General features: G+C 40.0%; 1 protein-coding gene across 1 annotated transcript in view; it reads left to right on the top strand.

Annotated features, from left to right (window-relative positions):
• The window catches only part of gnas (GNAS complex locus), an 81548-nt gene that overhangs the window by 21786 nt on the left and 42461 nt on the right, over positions 1–17301 (top strand). The gene's annotated exons all lie outside the window — the stretch shown is intronic.

The raw sequence follows: 17301 nt of genomic DNA, 5'->3' as shown, positions 1-17301 counted from the left end.
TGATTTATTTGTCTATGATTTCACAAAGTTCATGTCAAATATGTCATATTGGTAAGGACGCCTTAAAGATGAGTACAAAAGTTAATATACTATAAAGCTTTGTCGTACATAGTTTATGTAATCAATGCTTTCCTCCAGAACTCCTTTTTACCCTCACAAGTTCAGAGAAAGCTGCATGTCTGTCATGACAGGAGAAAAAGCACAAGGCAAAAACCAACACCAGATCAGATGCCAGTCAATCACATTGCAATACATAGTTTTCTCATTTGCATGTTTAGTGTTGCCAGTCAAACTTGGCTGATAACTACTTTTAAATTGTGTTAAGTGGCTGTAAAAACTAATCATGACAACATACTACAAAACCAAATGTGTATTTCCTGCTTCACACCTGAGCAAAGTGTACTGAAGCTGAGGCAATGCAGGCTTGGTGGTTAATGTGAAATCTCTCTTCCCTTCTACAATTGGACATATAGCGCAGGAATGCCCAAGAATGAACTACCCTGAGATTATGAGCTATTTAGATAGCTACTGTCCAGCATGGAGCCGTTTGTGAGGTACCAGTTAGAGCCAAAAGAGTTCAGATTGACCTGTAAAGTTGTAGAAAAGCTCTATATCCATGTGATTTAGTTATTCTTGGTTTAACCAGTCCTAATACCTTTTCATACAGGCATTTTGGTCCAGTGGCTAATGCATTAGAATTTAAACCTTAAGGTAGCCGATTTAATCTTCACAGTGTAACCCTGTGCTGTGAACTGAAATTGGCAAACATATATATATATATATATATATTTAGGGGGTGGGAGAGCAAAGCGAGAAGGGGGCACAGCCCCCTAGTATATACACTTGTAGGGTGTTCCTCTATAGACCAATGCTATTGTGCTGTAAAGCACAAGCGTTTTTTTTTTCTTTATGCACAGCTTTGTTTTTCGAATGTTGGCACACAGGTACTTTTCAGCATAAATCAGGTTTTTGAGATACAATCCTTGTAAATATTGGGGGTGGGTTTGCATCAGGGTTGGAGCCAGTGGTCATAATTTCACAGTTGTCACATGTCTCATAACAAATTGGGGTCAGTGATCATGTTTAGTCTGAACACAGTAATTTATTTTCCCACTTTATATTTACAGCTACGTTTGAAATAATACATCTGTCTGTCTGTCTGTCTTCTGTAAAAGCCCAAATTTCCCCCTTAGGTACACAAGCTATATACACAGTGCAACAATTTTAATGGGTAAAAAATTTTCAATAACATATAATTTTTAAGTACTTTTTAACCTTCAATGTTCCCCCCTTGGCAACTTGGCTTTTATAAAATAAAGGTTAATAATTAGTTAGTTATTCATTACCTCACATGTGAAGTACTGGCATGCTCTGCTTTGTACATTATCACAGCTCTATCCTGCACACTTCAGTTTTCATTGATTTCTGAATTTCATTGTGTTCTGAATTCACAGTTTATGCAATTCTGTTATAACCTGAACACTATCCTACTTCGGTCATACCTAAATGATTGGTTTTATTTACAAGTATCATTTATATTCCAAACTGGGCGGCACGGCGGTGCAGTGGGTAGTGCTGCTGCCTAACAGTTAGGAGACCCAGGTTCTCTTCCCAGGTCCTCCCTGTGCAGAGTTTGCCTGTTCTCCCGGTGTCTGCATGGGTTTCCTCCCACAGTCCAAAGATATGCAGGTTAGGTGCATTGGCGATTCTAAATTGTTCCTAGTGTGTGCTTGGTGTGTGTGTGTGTGTATGCGCCCTGCATTGGGCTGGCGCCCTGCCCAGGGTTTGTTTCCTGCCTTGCGCCCTGTGTTGGCTGGGATTGGCTCCAGCAGACCCCTGTGACCCTGTACTTAGGATATAGCGGGTTGGATAATGGATGGATGGATTTATATTCCAAACCCAAAATTTAGGTCTGAGGTGAAAAGGGTAAAAAATACACTGCTTATACAGTAGCTTTTAGCCCTTGTACATGTAAGAAACTCCAGTCTACTCAGGATTTATCATGCAAAGCTTTTCATGTGTTTGTTCTTTACTGATGTAAAATGTATTTGACTTACAGCAAAAACACCTAAATTGGAAGAAAGTCCCTCAAGACAAGTCAACCAACTTTTCTTTGATCTTGTATTTAGTGTTTAGAGACTGCTTTGCTCTTGTTACAGTGCATCACCTTTACCTTTAATCCAGCACTCATGCAGGTGTCAACAGAAAAACTGACCTTAGCAACATTGGGCCACTGGCATTTCCTGTGTGACTGATATCTTTCTTTGCAACACTGTTTATAGGAAATTGTCAAACACATTGTGTTTGTCTGATGACAGATGTGTGGAGAGTACTACACTCTGATGTGGCTCCAGTCAATTAAAGCATCCACTGTGTCTCTCTAACATGGAAATTGCTTCACTGGTGTTTTAAGGCACTTCATGTTGTTATAATGGCACACAGTCATCATTTTGTGCTCATGTTTTTTCTCCACTTTGTTTTAGCTGACTGCTAGCTGTTGACAGTGGTAGGACAATCCCTTTTATTTTTACCCTACTTGGCCCACCTGCGATCAGAAAAGCAGGTGGGGCTATAAACCTCCTTTAACTCTGATGCGTCTATATTGACAGTTACTGCGTGGTGACACCGGTCTCCATGGAAACTGCCCTTTTTATAATTCATTCCACTTGCATTTCCATGCCATAATGGTCCTGCAGTCTTATACTGGCAAAATGCTTAACTTGTTTCCCTCTTTACCTGCTCTGAAATTCAACAGTTTATTACCTGTGCTCAGTGAGGGCCAGAGTGTTCTCTGGATAGAATTACTATTGTCACTGTTGATATCACATACTAGCAGTTTAGAAACCAAAATAATCTGCATGTGGTACAAAGCAGCATAAAGGATTATTAAGAAGGCTTAAAAAGGAGTATGAAACATTGAGTCTATCTTTATACAGTACACAGCTGCCAGACACCAGAAAACAACATCACATGAAAATATTCTGAATAGTGCAATGTTGTAGACACACAGCATTCAGACAACATGGAGTGAAAATCTCTTTATGCAGTGGAATACTGACAGACATTAGAAAAACAATTGTGACAATAACTTTTAAACATACCAAATAAACTGTAGTTAGATTTATATTGCTCCTACATGTCCACAAGTGTTAGCCTGGTACTTACTCCACATGTCTACTGCCTGAAGATGTTCCACACATACAGTTCTACAGTAGATCCACATTTAACTCACAGTCAATTCCACTTTCTGAATAGATAGGTGGCCACTTGTGAACTGCTCATTTGCTATTTTTAAAATAAAAGTAAGCTGTCTGTTTTCCACACTTGGCCACTTTGTCAGTTTGAGCCTTTCTGTACAGTTTTAGGGGCTTTGTGATTTAAATCTCATTCAACGAGTGAATAAAGTGTAAGTAAAGGAAAAAACAGCCCAAGCAGGCATAAGGATGTGACAAAGACATGCAAGGAATGGAAGCTTCTGATCAACATTTACTAACATTGTGCACTATACGTGCACAAAAGTAATTAAATAAAGAGAACTGTGTTTATTTTACCATTTATTTTCCTTTGGAGACATAGTTCTTATTCTTGCATTTTACTTGAAATAGACTGTCCTAACCAATAAATAAAAACACAGATTACCTGTGAAGGGAAAGACATTGATATATTTTGCCAGTTCTCCTATATTATTTTAAGTTAGGCTGTCAAATAGTATAGTTCAGGAATGGGTGTGCTTAATAAATGAGACGTTATTCAGGTAAGCATTACTAGGGACATTGATCCTAAATATCCTCTCATATATGGAAAATTTTTTAAATGTCAGTATTCTTAATTTCAGGTGCAATGTATGGACACTGAAGGCTGATGTATATTTTGCACAAAATGTGGGAAACTTGACTGACAACGGAGGCACGTAAAATGAACAAAAAGATTTATTTTTTAAACCTGTGGGGCACGTCTTCCCCATGTCCCACAGGCACAACACAGGCCCCAAAACCACCAAAGAAAAGAAAAAACACACCACAAAACACTGTTGTTTCTCCTCCACGGCAACTTTGTCCTCCTTCTCACGACTCTGGCGCCCCGAACGGTGACTGTTGGTCCCTTTTATAGTCCACCCGGAAGTGCAGCAGGTGCTCGTTGACCTACTTCCGACTGCACATCTGGGTGTGGCTGCATTCCCGCCCAGATGGGCTGATTAGGCCGTGCAACTCCCTCCACGGAGCCCAACAGGAATGAGCTCCAGTGTTCCAAAATATTAGCCCCAATGCAACCTAAGGGGGCTGCCAACAAGTTTTCTGGGGGGCGTAGTGTGCATCCCATGACTGCTCCCCCGGATCCAGTGTCAATTTTATTCACTTGTGCCTAGTATTCATAAAAGGTCAAAAATGTATAAGGCCCTACAAAGCTCTGATGTTAGGGGAAATGTAAGCAGAAATGATGTTTGTAACCATGCCAATAATAACACCAGGGTAAGGACCTAAGGTTAGCAGAAAAATGGGGATAAGGTGTTCCCCAGTCTATTACCTGATAGAATGTGGTCTGTTAAGTTATACATAGCCTCTTGCAGTGTATTATGGTAGGCCTGCTATATGTTATGGAACTTTCTGTTCAGTCAGTGTCTGTTTATAGTAAAAAGAAACCTTTTAATGTACTGCTTTGGCATTCTTTCTGTTATTCTTAGTTCTTGAAACTCTTACGTTCACCCCTATGTTTCACCGTATAAATCATTAAAATACCTTCATGTTACATCTTTGAAATGTACTGCCTTTCTGCCGGAGTGTGTGTGGCTTTAGGAAGGTGCCAGCTATGAACTAGTCATGTCTCTCTTCACCACAAAATGTTGTACAAGGAAATCCCCATCCATAAAAATACATACATTTTTACAAAAATATAAATTTAACAATTTATTGTCTGTGGAATGCATAAAAAAATTTACTTAAAACAACTGAATTCATTCCAACTTTAGATAAACCCTTGGTAGAGCTATACGGGCAAAATACCATAATCATGGACAAAACAAAGACGTAAGCAGGGTTTATTTGCTTTTTTGTAAACAGTGTAGTTAGGTGAATTTGCCAGGGACTAATCAAATGTAGCAATTCTGCACCATTGATCACAAATGGTGGGAGATACATCTTTGTTAGTTGGTTCATTGTTTTGGCTTATTTAATAAACAGATATCTTTCCATTCAACTAACCACTTTGTTTACTAGCATATGTCCTGAAATAGAAAACATAAATCTGTTTATCTGTGCTCCTCATTTGCTTTACCAGCATATTTAACTCTTCTTCTTGTTTTCTGAATTACTCACAGGAGTGTGAAGGTTTTCAGTTTTGTTAAAATGTATATTGTCATATATGTGTATACATTTTGTGTATATTTTGCATAGTCTCACTATTATAATTAATATATGTGTATCTAGTTTTTGTACCTACTTATGACAACGATAACTGCTGAATTATGAGGGGCACCACATACTTAACTTCCACTTCCCTTGAGCAGCATTGCATTTCTATGTGCTAGCACTGCTAGTCATGGATCATTGTAATACTCTTGGCTAAAAAAAGCGCAGAACTTTCATCTTGTGCTCCCAGGTCACACAACCCATTTCAGTATTACACAAGCATAGTGATTTCTAATCATCCCATTTCCATACTTGACTGTATGGAACACAGTTTAGTCACCCTCCACTTACACTTTTATATTGACAACATAGACTGTGAATGCACATTTATGATATGTTTACTCTTACATAAGCCAACACCAGTGTCACCTGTCAGAGAAGGCAGCAGAAGGCTCTGTGCTCGTCATATGAAGGAGAATTACACTTGACTGGGTGGAGTAGAACACATATCTGAAGAAGTGGTGTTTTGTGTGGGTGACAACAGTCTCCCACCATGTGGTACAGGAAGCACAGAGTGTTCACTTTGTGTTCCAAAGGCCATCCATTCTGATTCTACTTTCTGTGTATGCTCTCTCTTCACATCTACTGAACTATTAAAACACATTCTAACTACACACTTGTTTTCTTACGTACAAATTAGAAACTTTGTTAAAAGCAACCTGCCTGGTTTCCAACAGCTCTACTCATATACAATACAATACAATACAATTTATTTTTGTATAGCCCAAAATCACAGAAGGAGTGCCACAATGGGCTATGAAAAGCCCTGCCTCTGGACAGCTATTGTGAAAAACCTCCCAAAAAAAAAACCTTGTAGGGAAAACATGGAAGAAACCTTGGGAAAGGCAGTACAAAGAGACCCCTTTCCAGATTGGTTGGACATGCAGTGGGTGTCAAGAAAAAGGGGGGTCAATACAATACAATACACAGAACAGAACACAAGTAATCCTCAATACAATATAATAGTGCAATAGAAATATTACAAGTACAGAGCAGAATTAAACAGATGATATTACATACAATGTGGATTTGTACAGAATATATGTTGTGACAGATTAGGGTTTTTCTCGCACCCTTGTACCCTCAGACCACTCGTCAGACACCAGGTAAAAGTCCAATAATAAGATTTATTATAATAATAAAGTGCACAAAGCACACTCCTCTCCACAATTCTCCAATAACAATAAACAATAACCCAAATCACAAATAAACCAATCCTCCACTCCCAGACGCTTAGCCACCCCGCCTCCCAACTCAGCTCGTCCGTCTGGGATTTCCCACAGTCCTTTATAGTCCTTGACCCTCGGTCCGTGTGACTTTCTATCACTTCCGGGTCAGGTAAAAACTTCGCTTTTTCTTCAGCCTGGAAGTATAAAATTTCTTCCGTTCCCGTGACTTGGAAATACTTCTGAGCTGTACAGAAAATATAAATCCCTGGGCCTCCCTGCAGCGACTCCTGGTGGCCCCCATGGTATCCAGCAGGGCTGTGTATTATGACTCCACTGTCCATGATTCCCTGCTGGGATTCGGGGCACCTCTATGCTGCAAGGAGGGCTCCATCTAGCGGCCTGGGGGTATTTGCCAGGATGAATGGCCGGGCATATCTCACAGTAATGGCGAAGAACCCTGGTTCGAAGAGGCCAGCCCCGCGAGGGATGTCTTCCTCCAGGTAGGACTTTTGGGCGGACCTTGGTTGTGCCTTCCAAAGTGGTCCCTGGAGAACCTAGGGGGAATTTCAGAACGGTAATTCACTTTATCCCCTGTCCTCCAGGGACAGTTGTACCAAATATGGCCCAGCCGTTGGCATCCATAACACCGCCTTTGCCCTCCCGGAATTCTCCCTCTGCGACGCTGAAAACACTCGGGGAACTCTGTCTCTGTCCCTTTTCTCACTGAGGAGGGTATCCCCCACTGCCTCTGTGCTATTTACGCCCTTCTCCTTCTTGTCAGGAGACCCCCATTTTATTTTTGGGATCTCCTGCTTACTCTGGGGTTTGTCGACAGTCTGGGTCTCTCTATGATAGAAAGAAAGCCCCTTCCCTGTCTGCACCCCTTTGGATTTATTAATAACACAGGTCGGGCTCTTTAGGACCGAATCGCTCTGAGAGACAGCACCATCCAGCTACTCCGGCTCGACCGGCCCTTCCCCCGGCCACTCTGTAAACGTTTCACCCTCTCTTGTAGGGCACGCATCCACTTGGCACCCGCTATGGATTAAACGTGGGCCCGTGTCACTGTGCGCCCCTATTTCATTATATATGGTACCGGCTTTACCTACCTGTATTGCCAAATCAACTAAGACAGGAGGCTCCCAAGACAATCGCCGCAGGTACTCATTTAATTTGTTCATAGGCTTTTCAGCTGCTCCTTTCAAGTCTGCAACAATCATCTGGATTGTTTGCACCACCTGTAAAAAACTGTGCACGGACTGAAGCAACTTCTCCAGCTCGCGCACGTTCAAAAAGTTACTTAATTCAGCCGGAGGTATGCTCGAGCTATCATTAGCCTTACCCTCCGGCTGGGAGCCAATAAGTATGCCCGCTCCTGGCACGTGCTCAGACAGGTCCCGCAAGGGAGCCTGGGATTTGGAGTTCTTTTCAGAGGTCCGCGATGCCGCTTTTGGCTGACTGCAATCCGTCTGTTTCAATTTATCGACGGACCGATCAGTCATTTCCCGGACCTCCTTACCTTTTTGTAGGGAGAGTGGTGCTTCGCTCGACTCCCCTTTCCCCTTTGGAAAAACCAAGTCCGTCTTTTCTTGGGCGAAGCCACAAACAGCTGGACATGGAACATCACCTTCCTGGAATCCCTTGTGGTAGGTCACGTGTCCCTCGCCAGCACCCGTAATGCGGAAGTCTTGCGTTTTATTCATTTGCCTGAACGAGAGCGTGCCATCGCCTTCGGGATTTTCTTCTGCCTCCCGCAGAGCCTTTGGATGTACATCTGGGAGGTATGTACATGGGATAACGTGTTAATTTAAAAAGATTCTCAAGCACATTCCCGGCACATACCTCGTCGGAGACGTCCTAAACGCGTAGCCGCTCCAAGGCTCGTCTTCAGCGCAGGCAATGCCGAGCGCTAGACCTCCACTGTTGCTGGTGCTCTGCTTTGTCTTCTTCTTCCCCATGACGGACTTGATAAAAGTGAGGTTTGGCGATTTTTCTCTGCCTGTCGTGACGCTGCCTTCTTAGGGTTCTGTCCACAGTAAAATCTTTTTAAATACAGGTCCTCTGCCAAACCGACAGCCAGAGAATCCTGCCAACTACGCCAACTGTGACAGATTAGGGTTTTTTTCGCACCCTTGTACCCCCAGACCACTCGTTAGACACCAGGTGAAAGTCCAATAATAAGATTTATTATAATAATAAAGTGCACAAAGCACGCTTCTCTCCACAATTCTCCAATAACAATAAACAATAACCCAAATCACAAATAAACCAATCCTCCACTCCCAGACGCTTAGGCACCCTGCCTCCCAACTCAGCTCGTCCGTCTGGGATTTCCTACAGTCCTTTATAGTCCTTGACCCGGAAGTGTTTGTCCCTCAGTCCGTGTGACTTTCTATCACTTCTGGGTCAGGTAAAAACTTCTCTTTTTCTTCAGCCTGGAAGTATATCATTTCCTCCGTTCCCGTGACTTGGAAATACTTCCGGGCCGTATGGAAAATATAAATCCCTGGGCCTCCCTGCAGCGACTCCTGGTGGCCCCCATGGTATCCAGCAGGGCTGTGTATTATGACTCCACTGCCCATAATTCCCTGCTGGGATTCGGGGCACCTCTATGCTGCAAGGAGGGCTCCATCTAGCGGCCAGGGGGTATTGGCCAGGATGAATGGCCGGGCATATCTCACAATGTCCATGTCCGTATCTATCTCTGAAGTGGTAATGTGTAATCTGGGTCAAGATTCAAACAGCATCTCTAGGGTATATAAAAGTATTTCTGGGAATACACCCTTTAATGATCCCAGGGATCTCTCAAATAACATTTCTGAAAAGGAATGGAATTTAACCGTTCATAAAATACATTCTAGTTGAACATGTGCCAAGCATGCCATGATTTAACTACAAACTTTTCATAAATCACATATATCTTATTTAAAATTGTCTACCACAAGGTATAACTTATGAGCATTGTCTTTGAGATCATACATCGCTAGCCAATATGGTTTGGGAATATATTACACTTAAACAACTTTAGATGAAGATTTTGCCAAATAGCATTTGGATTTAAAATCATCCCTAACGCATTGATCGCAATATTTGGAATACTACCAGAAGAGATTAAAATACTCTGTGAGAAATCACATCTTGTACCATTTAACTATCAAGTAGACTTTTTTGCTGAACTGGAAGAATCTATAAGTCAGTGGGAAAGCATCATATTTCTCCAAATTGAAAAAAAAAAATTCTTTCAGAATCCATTCAAAACTTTTTCAAAATGTGGCAAGAACTTATTAATATAATTCTAAAAAACACATTGAGCCTGTGCTTAACTTTCTTTCTCTACTTGCTGTTTTGTCATCTATAAAGAACTATTTGAGATGGAACTCTCTGTTTGTATTCTTCTTTTTTTTCCTTGTTTGGGTTGGAACTGAATCACGAGCTATCTTCTCTAAATTAACATTGAAGCAACTGTTGTATGTGCAATGTTACTCTTGTTTGTTTGATTGAGTTGTTTTCTGTTGTAATGTTTTATTCTTAAATAAATTGATAAAAATACACAATGCAAACTGACAATCATATGTGCATGACTGCTACAGTGATTGGCAGCTGTCATCACTTAATGCTAGCAGATATGTAGTGGTGTCGAAGGTAAAACCTACATTCAGCAATTTCCTGTGTAAAGACACTGTGAAGCTCATCTACAGTAATGATACTTTTTATTGCTGTAAAGCCAAGCCTTCATCCCACTCACATATGCCCTCTAGTGGAAACCACCTAATATGCAATGTTATTGGCTTACTGACAGACAGACAGGGATGGGCTTACATTTCTATGTAGTAGCATGTACAATTCAAAACAGTCAAACAATACACTGATAGATAATAAATACATGCAGTACAGAAATGCTAATATATTATTTAAGTAAATGAATAAGAAGGAAAATCAGAAAATGCCAAGATGAAAAGACAAAACATATCTGTGGAAAATGCGATGCAGAGAATGGGTGTTAGAAAGATTATTCAGACAATAAAATCTCACAATGGACTCTGTGAAACATGGCATGACTCCAGGTTGCCCATGAAGTCCTTTCTCTCAACTTTCTGCATGTCATGAACGTTAGCTACTGTCACAGACAAAAAAGTGAGTACTTATAAACTGGAAGAATGCAGGAACGGCAAAGGAGGGTGAAAGATGTTCCTGCCCACTCAGATTGTAGTCTTGTATTTATAAGGAGTTGACAGCCAATATGCCACCTAACTTTGGCTCTGAGCAGTTGACCCACGATACGTTATTTATCCTGTGCTGTCAGGGCAATGTACTGACATATGGGGTTAAAATTACACCTCCATGGTCATGCTTACTAACCTCTGCCACTTGTTCTGCCCTTGCACAGTGATATTATGCCACTATGATTGCTATTAATAAATTGTAAAGCAATCCTGTATTTTTACTAGTCAGTACAGAGTTGCCACACATTGATGCAAAAAAAGCTTCACTTTTCAGATCTTCACCTTTTTAATTATCTTGGATACAGAAGAAACACCAATTCACTCTTCATCTGTTATCCATTTTCTGTACCCACTATTTGTATTAAAGGGTCATGGGGACCCAGAGTCTATTTTGATTGCATGAAGTACAATGCAGGAACGAATCCTGGATTCAATTGCAGATCTTTACATTACATACCCCAGTACACTCAAACTGTTCACTAAAATAATCTTTTGTTGATTTTATGTGATGTGATGGTGGAGGGAACACTGGCATATGCATGTTGCTGCTGCTCCCCCTCTTTAGCAACACGTTCCATTAAAATTCATGTTAACCTTGCATGTTTTGTACTTCTTTCACTTTCTCTTACTGTACAGTGCATCCGGAAAGTATTCACAGCACATCACTTTTTCCACATTTTGTTATGTTACAGCCTTATTCCAAAATGGATTAAATTCATTTTTTTCCTCAGAATTCTACACACAAACACCCCATAATGACAACATGAAAAAAGGTTTACTTGAGATTTTTGCAAATTTATTAAAAATAAAAAAACTGAGAAAGCACATGTAGATAAGTATTCACAGTCTTTGCCATGAAGCTCAAAATTGAGCTCAGGTGCATCCTGTTTCCACTGATCATCCTTGAGATGTTTCTGCAGCTTAATTGGAGTCCACCTGTGGTAAATTCAGTTGATTGGACATGATTTGAAAAGGCACACACCTGTCTATATAAGGTCCCACAGTTGACATTTCATGTTAGAGCACAAACCAAGCATGAAGTCAAAGGAATTGTCTGTAGACCTCCGAGACATGATTGTCTTGAGGCACAAATGTGGGGAAGGTTACAGAAAAATTTCTGCTGCTAGTCCCAATGAGCACAGTGGCCTCCATCATCTGTAAGTGGAAGAAGTTCGAAACCACCAGGACTCTTCCTAGAGCTGGCCGGCCATCTAAACTGAGCGATTGGGGGAGAAGGGCCTTAGTTAGGGAGGTGACCAAGAACCTGATGGTCACTCTGTCAGAGCTCCAGAGGTCCTCTGTGGAGAGAGGAGAACCTTCCAGAAGGACAACCATCTCTGCAGCAATCCACCAATCAGGCCTGTATGGTAGAGTGGCCAGACGGAAGCCACTCCTTAGTAAAAGGCACATGGCAGCCCACCTGGAGTTTGCCAAAAGGCACCTGAAGGACTCTCAAACCATGAGAAACAAAATTATCTGGTCTGATGAGACAAAGATTGAACTCTCTGGTGTGAATGGAAATCAGGCACTGCTCATCAACAGGCCAATACCATCCCTACAGTGAAGCATGGTGGTGGCAGCATCATGCTGTGGGGATGTTTTTCAGCGGCAGGAACTGGGAGACTAGTCAGGATAAAGGGAAAGATGACTGCAGCAATGTACAGAGACATCCTGGATGAAAACCTGCTCCAGAGCGCTCTTGACCTCAGACTGGGGTGACGGTTCATCTTTCAGCAGGACAACGACCCTAAGCACACAGCCAAGATATCAAAGGAGTGGCTTCAGGACAACTCTGTGAATGTCCTTGAGTGGCCCAGCCAGGGCCAGGACTTGAATCCGATTGAACATCTCTGGAGAGATCTTAAAATGGCTGTGCACCGACGCTTCCCATCCAACCTGATGGAGCTTGAGAGGTGCTGCAAAGAGGAATGAGCGAAACTGGCCAAGGATAGGTGTGCCAAGCTTGTGGCATCATATTCAAAAATGACTTGAGGCTGTAATTGCTGCCAAAGGTGCATTGACAAAGTATTGAGCAAAGGCCGTGAATACTTATGTACATGTGATTTCTCAGTTTTTTTTATTTTTAATAAATTTGCAAAAACCTCAAGTAAACTTTTTTCACGTTGTCATTATGGAGTGTTGTGTGTAGAAATCTGAGGAAAAAATGAATTTAATCCATTTTGGAATAAGGCTGTAACATAACAAAATGTGGAAAAAGTGATGCGCTGTGAATACTTTCCGGATGCACTGTATGTATAGTTTATGGATGCAATTGATTACTTTTTGTATTGAATTTAGATTTATTTGTATGGACTTTGCCTTGACTGAGTTTGCAGGCTCAGGGACAATTGATTGAAATGTTTTTGTAGTTCACTGGACAAAAGTTTCTTCTGCTTTCCCACTCCAGCCTGATGCTTGATTTTTGAACATTTTTCTTTGCATTGTGGAGACCTAGGAACTGGGAATGTTATATCTTCTTACTTAAAATGGATCTACAGAATTTTTATTGATGTCTTCTATATGTGCTTCAGCTGGAGAAATAATCAGATGTTCACACCCACCAGGCTTGTGGCACTAAGACAACCATATCTGTAATATCTATGTTTATATATACATATGGTTATATGTTGCAACCTCTGAATTCTGGTAGTTATCTTTATGTGCATCTTATATCTACTTTTTTGATGGATCAATCCTGCAGGCTTTCTTTGACCATCAAATGTCAATGCACTAACTGCAGCCAAGAATATGCATTATGGCATAATAGATAGATAGATACTTTATTAATCCCAAGGGGAAATTCACATAATAATGATAATAATAATAATAATAATAATATTAGAGAGTGGCCATGATAACCCAAGAGTTATTGTGTTAATAAATTGCTTTAGTTGCCTCACATTTTTATGCAATCTTTTTTTTCAACCCACTGAATTAAAGCTGAAAGTCTGCACTTCAACTGCATCTGAGTTCATTGCGGTAATTCATTGTGGTAATATACAGAACCAAAATTAGAAAAAAGTTGTCTCTGTCCAAATATTTATGGACCTAACTGTATACTGTACCTTATCCCCACCACACTTCTTAAATCCCACCTTCATGCCATAACCCCAACTGTTACAACAATAATAAATACATCCCTTAAGACCAGCTTTGTGTCAGGCACTTTTAACATTTCTTCTGTTACCTCAATTTTAAAAATGTCTGGTCTTAATGCTTGACAGTCTTAATGCTTTTAATCCTATTTTTCATATTCCTTTTCTGTCAGAACTTTTTGAACATGTTGTACGTTCCCAACTCACAAATTACTTAACTTCTGATAAACTGATGGAACCCTTTCAGTCTGGTTTCAGAGCACAGCACAGCTGTGGAACTGCTCTGCTTCAGGTAACTAATGATTTGCTTATGGCAGCAGACTCTGGACAAACCAGAATGTTAATTCTATTAGACCTCAGTGCAGCATTTGACGCTGTCAGACATGACATTCTACTTTCCAGAATGGATAACATTCTGGGTATCAATGGCTCTGCCCTCCAGTAGTTTAAGTCCTATCTGACTGATAGACACGACTTTTCTAGTCTTGGCAACAGCAGATCCAGCCATGCACTAGACACACAAGGAATTCCTCAAGCCTCTGTCTTAGGCCCTCTGCTCTTCTGTATCTTAATGCTTCCCTTTGGCCATATTACTCATAGCTTTGGATTGGGTTATCATTTTTATGCAGATGATACTGAACCCTATTTCAGTGTTAAAACTAAAACTTCATAAGAGCTTTCTCAGCTCACAACTTGACTCTGTGAAATTAAAAACCTGGATGTATCATAACTTAATAAAATTAAATTGCAACAAAACTGAACTCCTGCAAATTGGCACAAAAGTGCAACTTAAGAAAATGAGCTCCTTTTCGATAAATCTTGCCGATGATCTTATCAGTCCTTCTAATGTAAAGAATCTTGGTGTCATTTTTGATTCCACCATTTCTTATTTCACCCACATAAACCACATTAAGAAACTTTTTTACTTCCACCTCCTTAACATATGTGTTTGCTCATTCCTCTAGTTTTCTTTTTTTTATTTTAATGATGTGAAACTTGTCAATGCTTTTATCACATACCGCATTGATTATTGTAACTCCCTACTGGCAGGTACCCCTTCACATCTTGTATCAAAGCTCCAGTATATTCAAAACTCTGCTGCAAGAGTCCTTACACGAACTAGCAACAGTGAGCAGCACATAAAACCCATACTACTTCGCCTTCACTGGCTCCCTGTGTCTTACAGGTTTGAGTATAAAATTTGTATTAGTAACCTACAAAGCTTTAAATGGCCGTGCACCGACCACATCAGTGATCTTCTCAATCATTATGCTCCTGTTTGGACACTAAGACCCTCTGATTCTGACAATCTTGTGCCTCACACTAACCTTCACTTTATTGGTGACAATTCTTTCAGATGTATAGTACTCAGACTTTGGAATGACTTCACTCAATTAATTATATCAGCTGACTCAATTCATTCTTTTATAAAACAACTTAAAACTCACCTGTTCAGGGAGGCTTTTAACTTGACCTAACATTCTGCCCTTTCTTTCAGTTTACCTCTCTGTTCTGATGCGCAGAATAATTTGTGTGTGTGTTATATCACAAATGATGTTATTTTTTCCAGCTTTTCTTCTAGTATTGAATTCAATATTATACTTTGGTTTATTGTCTTTTATTCCTTTTAATGCTTTGTAAATCCCGTATTTATTTGTTTTAGTGTAATATGCAGAAAATATTTGTATTCAGTGTTATATAAACCCTGCTATTCTTTCTGAGACACTGTGAAGTGCCTTAAACCTGGGAAAGGTGCTATATAAATAAAATATTATTATAATAATAATTAGTATTATTATTAATAATTTGGTTGTGATAATAGGATGGTGAGAAAAACAGATCTAGGTACATGTGAAATAAAACAGGCATAGACACATTGATCAAGTGAGGAATTGAATCTATGCCTCTAGAGCCAAGGGAAAACGTTGCAAACCACTGCACCTCTTTGCTTCCCACACTTTCATCAATTATAAGATAAAGTGGGCATTTCTGTTCCCTGCCCCTTTCTGAATGAAGAGTGACTATGCAAATTGAGACTTAAGTTACCAAATAAGGAAATCCCCATTTTGAGCAAACCAGTTCAGAAGATTTTTTCCCAATAACTTTGACTTACTTGTAATTTTTGCATACCTGGTCTTCAGTCATGTTTGTGCATATTGCCTAGAATGTCAATGGAATCTAGAGCATTACTGGCAAATAATTATGAAGAACTGGAATTTTAAATACATGGTACTTGTACACTTAATAGTTGACTAATTTTATTGTTAATACATACATTGTATACATCTTATTATTCTAATTATTTTCATGTGTAATGTGTTATGTATACTGTAAGAACACATTGAATTAATCCATCTGGGTGGCATAGTGGCAAAACTTCGTTCCAGAATTCTGGGTTTGAATCCTGGCACAAAGTGGGATCTCCCCAACATTGCAATACAACTTGGACAAATAAACTGTTGGTATGAGTAACCTAATGTGTCAAATTATGGACACGCCACCAATCAAAGATAGTATGACTCATCCACAATATATAAAAAACATAAAATCAATAAAATGAATAGTAATTCCTTAATAATTAAGTGATTAGTATGGGATATTGGAGATTGGAATGGCAGTCACATTCATATAAACGAATAGGTGCACGATTCATCCTATTACTAATATCGGTGCACAATTAAATAATGCTGGTGTTAAAGATCTAGCCTTACCCAATATAATTACAAAACCTAAAGCAGGGTTATAACAAATAACATATCCCCTGCCCCCGGGTCAAGTGTTCCAATACACTTATTACCATTATCGAAGTTTAAGTGTACAGAATAGTAAGGGCATTGGCACCAGTTTCATCCAGTAAATCTACAGTTGTCGACAATTAGCTTTGGTGGACAATCATGTCCAAAAACAAACATTTATAAGAATGTTTACACCTGGGTGACTGAAATCCAAGAGGCCTCCTGTACAAGGTGGAACTATTACTGTTTCAGAGGCTAGGACACTGTGTATTTTCCAAAAGAAGGAGAACATATCACTCTTGCAGAAGGATACATAATCCTATCTAAAGTGGAATCTCCATGTCCACATGGGTTTTTCTCTGAGTGCAAAGATGTATATTTCATTAATTGGCGACTCTGATCTTTCCCCATATAAGAAACTCTTTGTGTGTGCTCTGTAATGGACTTGGTCCCTTTCTGTAGTTTTTCCTGTTTTGTGCCTCATTCTGCCAGAATAACCTCTAGTCCCCATAACCCTGAAAAGAATTAAGCAGGTCTAATACGGGGATGAAGGACTCTGCAGACTAAAGCAATAGCATTATGTTTTCACTGGACTTTTGGACTAAAACTGTGATGTATCCGTAAACTCACAGGGGCTACACTATAAAAAAATAAGAATACTGCCAAGAAAGCAC

The sequence above is a fragment of the Polypterus senegalus genome, chromosome 14, assembly GCF_016835505.1.
Source record: "Polypterus senegalus isolate Bchr_013 chromosome 14, ASM1683550v1, whole genome shotgun sequence".
Taxonomy (NCBI): Eukaryota; Metazoa; Chordata; class Cladistia; order Polypteriformes; family Polypteridae; genus Polypterus; species Polypterus senegalus.
The sequence above is the reverse complement of the archived record's forward strand: the minus strand, read 5'-3'. Positions and strand labels throughout refer to the sequence as shown.